This window comes from Penaeus chinensis, chromosome 28 (genome assembly GCF_019202785.1).
Source record: "Penaeus chinensis breed Huanghai No. 1 chromosome 28, ASM1920278v2, whole genome shotgun sequence".
Classification (NCBI taxonomy): domain Eukaryota; kingdom Metazoa; phylum Arthropoda; class Malacostraca; order Decapoda; family Penaeidae; genus Penaeus; species Penaeus chinensis.
The window spans coordinates 1,912,002-1,922,001 of NC_061846.1; the positions used below are offsets into that span (position 1 = coordinate 1,912,002).

A 10,000-nucleotide genomic window follows, 5' to 3' on the forward strand; every position below is an offset into this window, starting at 1 on the left:
TGGTATAATACTGTAATATAAATAACAAGAACATACAACACATTAATAAAAAATATATTGTATATGTATTTAAGTTATGATAAGTTTAAGGAAATTAATAATAGTACTTGGACAATATTTATAATATTAATAATATAATATATATTTTTATTAATATTAATAATAATATAGTGATGGTTTAGGAGAAGTCATTTATATTATTTAGAGTTTGATGAACTTAAGTAATTTAGGTAGTAATATGTACAATATAGATGATGAAGAAGTGTTTGAGCAAGATTTTGGATGATGGTTGTGTATATTAATGATTACGGTAATAGTTATATTTATTTCATAATCATTTTTTGTATTAGATTAATTTTGTGTAGGTGTATGGATATTTGGTATGATTGGTGTTGGTTGGGTAGTTCATTGTTGTGGGAGAAATGTTGGTCTAGAGGTTTTATTAGGGAGATGTAGAAAAGAAGATGTTGAAGATATGGGCTACAAAATGATTATCTCGTGTTTATATTAATATAATAAATATTTGAGGTTATTTATATGTTAATTGGGATTTAGGAAGAGGTAAATATAAGAAGAAATACTAAATGCTGTGATAAAGGTTTCAGCTGGTGTAGCCACTCTTAAGGGTGTTGATATATGGGGGGGGGGTGGGGTGTTATTGGTGTGGGAGGTGTTGGGGTTCTAGGTTTTATTGGGACGGGGGCCTGGGCGCGCGCGATCGAGAGGGAGCGGGTGAGGGAGAGATCGCGCGCGAGCGAGTGTGCGTGAGTGCGTGCGTGAGAGCGGGCGCTGGCCCGTGCGCGCAGACGGCGCGAGAGCGCGGAGGGCGCGCGCGAGCGCGAGCGACGCGCGCGCGAGCGCGCTCGCGCGAGAGCGCGAGAGAGCGCGCCACGCGTCGCGCGCGAGGAGCAGCGCGGGTGAGCGGGGTGGGGGGTGGGGGGGGGGGGGGGGGGGGGCGAAGGGGGGAGGGAGAGGCGCGCGCGGGTTGGGGTGTGTGTGTGTGTGTGTGGTGAGTGTGTGTAGTGTGTGAATGGTGTGTGTGTCTGTGTGTGTGATACAGAGCTGTTTTGGGCAACTTCATTCTGAGGTGTGCATAATGGGACCTCACAAAGGTACTACTGGACATGGAGAATTTCACTACGGGGAGAACTGATAATAGCTAAGGCTGAATAATGTGAAACTAAATTATGATCAGGATAATGTGATGGTGTGATTACGGTGGGAATGAGCTAATGAAAGGATAATTGGTAACGATAATGACCAGAAAAAGACGAGACTGAAAGCCTCATGTCGATAAAGACAAGAATCATGAGATAATGACAGGAATCATAAGCATCACTGACAGAAATATAAGCTAATGAAAAGAATACATGCGATCAAGCAAAGAATACTACGCATAACTGGACAGACTAATGCGAGACATGAAAAGACTAATGAGATAATGGAAAAGAATAATGAGATACTGAAAAGTAATACTACGCTAATGAAAAGAATACTAAGCGCTAATGCCCGGAAATCCTAGCTTCCTGCAACGATAATCAGATATGAAAAGAATAACTGAGAGATACTGAAACGAATAACTAAGATAATGAAAAGCATAATCAGCTCTCCTGCCCAGCCTACCTCACGATCTGAAAAGAATAATCGGCAGATCAATGAAAGACTAAATACGATACTGAAAGACATAAGATCACATGAAAGAATATGAGACACTGAACAGCATACATAAAGGATCATGACAAGAATAATACGATAATGAAAATGAATCCTGCGAGAATGAAACCGACTTCCTAAGACTCATGACAAGCATAATGAGATCATGAAAGAGCCTATTACCACAAGCTCCTGAAAGACAATACTCAGACTAATGAACAGAATAATGAGCTCACTGAAAAGAATCTACGATCAACTTGACCAGAAGTATGGAGCAGACTGAAAGAATAATGAGTCTGAAAAGAATCACTGGAGGATAATGAAAGCATAATAAAGATAATGAAAAGGCACTAATACAGATAATCGAACCGACTAATAAGATAATGAAAAGATAATAGATACGAGAACAGATACTGAGCAGAATGAAAAGAATCAACTGCGCTCCTGAAACGCCTAATAAGATAAAGCAAAGCATATCACGATAATGAAATAGGAACTATAAGATAATGAAAAGAATAATAAAGATAATTAAACAGACTAATAAGATAATGACAAGAATTAATAAAGATAAATGAAAAGCATAATGAGCTAGAAAAGAATCATGCAAAGCATAATAAGATAATGAAAGAATAATAAGATCCTGCACGATCAATGCGCTAATGACAAGACTACTAAGATACATGACCAAGTAATACGATTAATGAGCCAGAATAATGCGAGATAGAAAGAATACTAGAGATAAAGAAAAGCTACTGAGATCATGCGAGCGGCAATAATACAAGAATAATGCAAAGACTACTAGCGATACTGAAAAGAATATGAGATAATGAAAGATAATAGGATAATGAAAAGAATACTGAGCAGCCTGAACAGACTCCTGAGATAATGAACTAGAATACAAAGATAATGGGAAAAGAATTATAAGCTAATTGAACAAGAAATACGACTCATGAAAAGAATCAATAAGCATAATGCAAGATCATACGATCAATGACAAAGCAATCCTGAGATCAAGCCAGAATATGAAAAGCATAATCCGCTCATGCTCCGAATCCTACGTCCTGGAACAGACATCTAAGACTAATGCAAGAAGAATTAGCTATGAAAAGAATACTAAAGATAATGAACAGAATAATGAGATACCTGAAAAGGAAATGAAAGCGAATTACTCCGAAAATGAAAGACTCCTGAGCTTACCTGAACGCAGTCATGCGCATCACCCTGAGCGAATAAAAGATGATGCAAAGAATCCATAAGATCATGGCACGAATATAAGCATACTGAAAGTGAATAATGAGGAGAAGAAAAGAATAATGGAAGACTAATGCAAGAATCCTGACAAGATAATGCAGCACAATGACAAGACTACTCGATCAATGCCAGAATCATAAGAACATGCAAGCAACATCAGCTCTGCCACGAATACTCATGATAGCCACAAGCCTACTGAGATCATGACCAGACTACATGAAAAGACTAATCTCAGCTTCAATGACTCGCCTACTCAGACTCCTGCCAAGATATAAGCTAATGAAAGAATATGAGATACTGCCCGCAATAATGCGCGCCTGACCAGACACAATGAGATACTGAAGATCAAGGATAATGGGAAAAGAATAATAAGCTCATGAACAGACTAATACTATAAAGACAAGCATACTAAGATAATGAACAGAATAATCCGATAATGAGAAACTGCATTAATGGAGATCATGAACAGCATATGAAAGATAATAACGATAACTGAAAGACATAATAAGAATGAAAGAATAATAAGATCATGACCAGCGTACTTAAGCTCCTGCACAGAATCATAGATGATGAAAGCTCATACGCTCTGGCACGCCTAAACGATACCTGAACACGCCTCATGCGCGAATGACCGCATCAGAGATACTGCCACGAATCCTGCCCAGCATCACTGCAGATCCTGCCAAGCCTACTCCGGATACTGACACGCCAATCACGCATCCTGACAGTCTATATGAGCGAATGACACGCTTCTGAGATCTTGAAAAAGAAATCATGCGCGAATGCCAAGATAATGAGTCATGAAAGACATAACACGCCTCACAGAACGCCTACTCGGCTACTGAACAGAGTACCTCACGATCAATGACGCCTAATTGATAATGAAAAGACAATATGACCAAGCAAACGCAAAACTGAGATCCTGCCAGAAAACTGACTACCGCCTCTCGATCACAGCAACGCATAATCTGATATTGAACGAAATAATCAGATAAAGAAAAGCACTCCTGAGCTCCTGACAGAATACGCGCTAATGCCCAGACCTCTGCACACGCCTACACAGCTACATGACAGCTCTATGAACCTGCCCCGCCTCTACCGAACCTGCCCAGCCTCATGAGATCGGACAAGAACCTCCTTGGTCTCTTGCCCAAGACTTAATGAGAGATGAAACGACTAATGAGATACTGAAACGAATACAGCGAGCATGCAAAGAATAATGAGATAATGCAAGGCATCATGAGATAATGCCCCGCCTAATCCGCTCCCTGTCACAAGAACTCTTTGCAACAAGGGACAGAATCACATTCATCATCTGACCACGCCAACAAGCGCACCTGTCCCGCTCAAGCCGCTCACCAGCACCGATAATGAGAGCCTGACACGACTATGAGCGCTGCCACCGCACTCCAGAGCTCCAGGACCTCCTCATGACGCTCCAGCAAACGCAAATGCGAACCTGCCCGGCCACATGACGACTACATAAGCTAATATTTCCCCTCCCAACCACTTCACCATCCCCTCCACCTCCTCACCATCCACTCTCACCTTCTCGCCATCTCACCATCTCGCCATCCCCTCACCAGCTCTCCAGCCCTCCACCATCTCGCCTTCCCAGCCACCTGCTCACCATCCCTCCACCATCTCGCATCCTCCAGCATCTCACCATCCCTCCACTTCTCGCCATCCCCTCCACCTTCTCACCATCACCTCTCCTACCTCACCATCCCCCCCACCACCTACCATCCCCCCACCATCTCACCATCCCTCCACATCCCCTCCACCACCTCACCTTCCCCTCCACAAAATCAACATCCTCGCCACCACATCACCATCCCCTCCACCTATCTCACATCCCTCCACCATACTTCTCCATCCCCATTCTCCATTCGCCTGTCCTCCACCATCTCACCATCCCTCCACCAGCTCACCATCCTCCACCACCTACCATCACCTCCACCATCTCGCCATCCCTCCACCAATCTCACCATTCCCTCCACATTCACCATCCCTCCACCACTGCTCACCCATCCCCTCCACCATCTCAACTCCCTCACCATCCCTCCCCAACGCTCCATCCACCTTACACCACACCTCACATCATCCACCACCTCACCATCCCTCCACAACCTCACCTTCCCCTCCACCACCTCACCATCCCCTCCACCATCTCACATCCCCTCACATCCCCTCCACCACCTCACCTCCCCTCCACCATCTCACCATCCCTCTCCATCTCACCATCCCCTCCACCACCTCATCATCCCCTCCACCACCTCACCATTCCCTCCCCACCTCACCATCCCATCCACCATCTCGCCATTCCCTCCACCATCTCACCATCCCCTCCACCATCCCCTCCACCATTCACCATCCCCTCCACCACCTCACCATCCCCTCCACCACCTCACCATCCCTCCACCACCTCACCATCCCCTCCACCACCTCACCATCCCCTCCACCATCTCACCATCCCTCCACCATCCCCTCCACACCTCACCATCCCCTCCACCACCTACCATCCCCTCCACACACTCACCATCCCCTCCACATTCACCATCCCCTCACCATCTCGCCATCCCCTCCACCATCTCACCATCCTCCACCACCTCACCATCCCCTCCACCACACCTCACCATCCCCTCCACCACCTCACCATCCCCTCCACCACCTCACCATCCCCTCCACCACCTCACCATCCCCTCCACCATATCACCATCCCTCCACCATCCCCTCCACCACCTCACCATCCCCTCCACCACCTCACCATCCCTCCACCACCTCACCATCCCCTCTACCATCTCACCATCCCCTCCACCACCTCATCATCCCCCACACCTCTACCATTTCCCTCCACCACCTCACCATCCCCTCCACCATCTCGGCCATCCCTCCACCATCTCACCATCCCCTCCACCATCCCCTCCACCATCTCACCATCCCCTCCACCACCCTCACCATCCCTCTCACCACCTCACCATCCCCTCCACCATCTCGCCATCCACCTCCACCATTCCATCCCTCCACCATCTCGCCTCACATCCTCCATCTCACCTATCCATCCTCCACCTCACCATCCCCTCACCACCTCACCATCCCTCTACCACACTCACATCCCCTCACCAAACTCACCATCCCCTCCACCACCTCACCATCCCTCCACCATCTCACCATCCCCTCCTCCATCCCCTCCACCACCTCACCATCCCCTCCACCACATCACCATCCCTCCACCACCTCACCATCCCCTCCACCATCTCACCATCCCCTCCACCATCTCACCATCCCCTCCACCATCCCCTCCACCACCTCACCATCCCTCCACCACATCACCATCCCCTCCACCACCTCACCATCCCCTCCACCATCTCACCATCCCCTCCACCATCTCACCATCCCCTCCACCATCTCGCCATCCCCTCCACCATCTCACCATCCCCTCCACCATCTCGCCATCCCCTCCACCATCTCACCATCCCCTCCACCATCTCACCATCCCCTCCACCACCTCACCATCCCCTCCACCACATCACCATCCCCTCCACCACCTCACCATCCCCTCCACCATCTCACCATCCCCTCCACCATCTCACCATCCCCTCCACCATCTCGCCATCCCCTCCACCATCTCGCCATCCCCTCCACCATCTCACCATCCCCTCCACCATCTCACCATCCCCTCCACCATCTCACCATCCCCTCCACCATCCCCTCCACCACCTCACCATCCCCTCCACCACATCACCATCCCCTCCACCACCTCACCATCCCCTCCACCATCTCACCATCCCCTCCACCATCTCGCCATCCCCTCCACCATCTCACCATCCCCTCCACCATCTCGCCATCCCCTCCACCATCTCACCATCCCCTCCACCATCTCGCCATCCCCTCCACCATCTCACCATCCCCTCCACCATCTCGCCATCCCCTCCACCATCTCACCATCCCCTCCACCACCTCACCATCCCCTCCACCACCTCACCATCCCCTCCACCATCTCACCATCCCCTCCACCATCCCCTCCACCACCTCACCATCCCCTCCACCACCTCACCATCCCCTCCACCACCTCACCATCCCCTCCACCATCTCACCATCCCCTCCACCACCTCACCATCCCCTCCACCATCTCGCCATCCCCTCCACCATCTCACCATCCCCTCCACCATCTCACCATCCCCTCCACCACCTCACCATCCCCTCCACCATCTCGCCATCCCCTCCACCATCTCACCATCCCCTCCACCATCTCACCATCCCCTCCACCACCTCACCATCCCCTCCACCATCTCGCCATCCCCTCCACCATCTCACCATCCCCTCCATCATCTCACCATCCCCTCCACCATCCCCTCCACCACCTCACCATCCCCTCCACCACCTCACCATCCCCTCCACCACCTCACCATCCCCTCTACCATCTCGCCATCCCCTCCACCATCTCACCATCCCCTCCACCACCTCACCATCCCCTCCACCACCTCACCATCCCCTCCACCACCTCACCATCCCCTCCACCATCTCGCCATCCCCTCCACCATCTCACCATCCCCTCCACCATCCCCTCCACCATCTCACCATCCCCTCCACCACCTCACCATCCCCTCCACCACCTCACCATCCCCTCCACCACCTCACCATCCCCTCCACCATCTCACCATCCCCTCCACCACCTCACCATCCCCTCCACCATCCCCTACACCATCTCACCATCCCCTCCACCACCTCACCATCCCCTCCACCACCTCACCATCCCCTCCACCACCTCACCATCCCCTCCACCATCTCGCCATCCCCTCCACCATCTCACCATCCCCTCCACCATCCCCTCCACCATCTCACCATCCCCTCCACCACCTCACCATCCCCTCCACCACCTCACCATCCCCTCCACCACCTCACCATCCCCTCCACCATCTCGCCATCCCCTTCACCATCTCACCATCCCCTTCCCCATCTCATCATCCCCTCCACCATCTCACCATCCCCTCCACCACCTCACCATCCCCTTCACCATCCCCTCCACCACCTCACCATCCCCTTCACCACCTCACCATCCCCTTCACCACCTCACCATCCCCTCCACCACCTCACCATCCCCTCCACCACCTCACCATCCCCTCCACCATCTCACCATCCCCTCCACCACCTCACCATCCCCTCCACCATCTCACCATCCCCTCCACCACCTCACCATCCCCTTCACCACCTCACCATCCCCTTCACCACCTCACCATCCCCTTCACCACCTCACCATCCCCTCCACCACCTCACCATCCCCTCCACCACCTCACCATCCCCTTCACCACCTCACCATCCCCTTCACCACCTCACCATCCCCTCCACCACCTCACCATCCCCTCCACCACCTCACCATCCCCTCCACCACCTCACCATCCCCTTCACCACCTCACCATCCCCTTCACCACCTCACCATCCCCTTCACCACCTCACCATCCCCTCCACCACCTCACCATCCCCTCCACCACCTCAACATCCCCTTCACCACCTCACCATCCCCTCCACCACCTCACCATCCCCTCCACCACCTCACCATCCCCTCCACCACCTCACCATCCCCTTCACCACCTCACCATCCCCTCCAACACCTCACCATCCCCTCCACCACCTCACCATCCCCTCCACCACCTCACCATCCCCTCCACCACCTCACCATCCCCTCCAACACCTCACCATCCCATCCACCATCTCGCTCTGGGCAACTTCATCTCGTGACTGGCAGCAATATTGACACGCAAATTACTCCCTTAATTATCATGTTAATAAGGTTCACACCATTTTCCTGCCATTAGGCCGTCGGCGGGTCTGTCGTCTTCGCCTATAAGCTGGTAGGGGGGGAAGGGGGGGAGGAGGGGAAGGGGGGAAGGGGGAGGAGGGGGAGGGGAGAGGGAGAGGAAGAGGGAGGGAGGTGGGGAGAGGAGGGAGGGAGAAGGGGGTAGGAGGAGGGAAGGAGGAGGAGGAGGAGGAGGAGGAAGGAGGGAGGAGGAGGGAGAAGGAGTAAGGAGGGAGGGTGGAGGAGGGAGGGATAAGGGGGAGAGGAAGAGGGAGGGGGGAGGAGGGAGGAGGAGGGATAGGAAGGAAGAGGGGTTAGTGGAGGAGGAGGAATAAATGTGAGAGAAGGCTAGGGGGTGGGTGAGGAGGAGCAGGAGAAGGAAGAGGGATTGAGGAAGGGAGGAGGTAAGAGGGAAGATAGGAAGAGGAGAGAGGGAGAATAAGAATAGGGGATAAAGGACGATGGAAGAGAGAAGAAGAGGAAAGGGAGAGGAGGAGAAAGAATAAGGGGCAAGGGGGGGGGGAAGGAAAGTGGGATAAAGGGAGGGGATCAAGGTAGGAGAATGGGTAAGAAGAATAGGAGAAGGAAGGGGAGAGGAGGGAAGGGGGAAGGAGGGAGGTTGAGAGGAGAATGAGATAAGGGAGATGGGGAGGGAAGAAAGGTTAGTCAAGGAGGGGGGAGGGGAGGAGGGGGAGGGGAGGGGGGAGGAGCAGGAAAGGAAAAGAAGGCGAGATGGAATTGGAAATGAGAATGGAAATGAGGAAGAGAGAAAGAGAGAGAGAGAGAGAGAGAGAGAGAGAGAGAGAGAGAGAGAGAGAGAGAGAATGAGATAGAGAGAGAGAAAAAAGAGAGAGAGAGAGAGAGAGAGAGAGAGAGAGAGAGAGAGAGAGAGAGAGAGAGAGAGAAAGAGAGAGAGAGAGAGAGAGAGAGAGAATGAGATAGAGAGAGAAAAAAAAGAGAGAAAGAGAGAGAGAGAGAGAAAAAAAAGAGACAAAGAGAGACAGAGAGAGAGAAAGAGAGAGAGAGAGAAAGAGAGAGAGAGAGGGAGAAAGAGAGAGAAAGAGAGAGAGAGAGAGAGAGAGAGAAATAAAGAGAAAGAGAGTGACAGACAGACAAAGAGAGAGAGAGAGAGAGAGAGAGAGAGAGAGAGAGAGAGAGAAAGTAAAAGAGAAAGAAAGTGAGAAAGAAAGTGAGAAATAAAGAAGAGATTAGATGAGTGAAAATGAACGTAGAGAAATAGGAAAAAAACACAGATTAACAAAGAGAAAATGAGAAACAAAATAAGTTAGAAACCTGAGG

General features: G+C 50.7%; 1 protein-coding gene across 3 annotated transcripts in view; it reads left to right on the top strand.

The window, feature by feature from the left end:
- LOC125040122 (LIM/homeobox protein Lhx1-like) overlaps positions 1-10,000 on the top strand; it is a 36,785-nt gene that overhangs the window by 21,928 nt on the left and 4,857 nt on the right. The window lies entirely within an intron of this gene.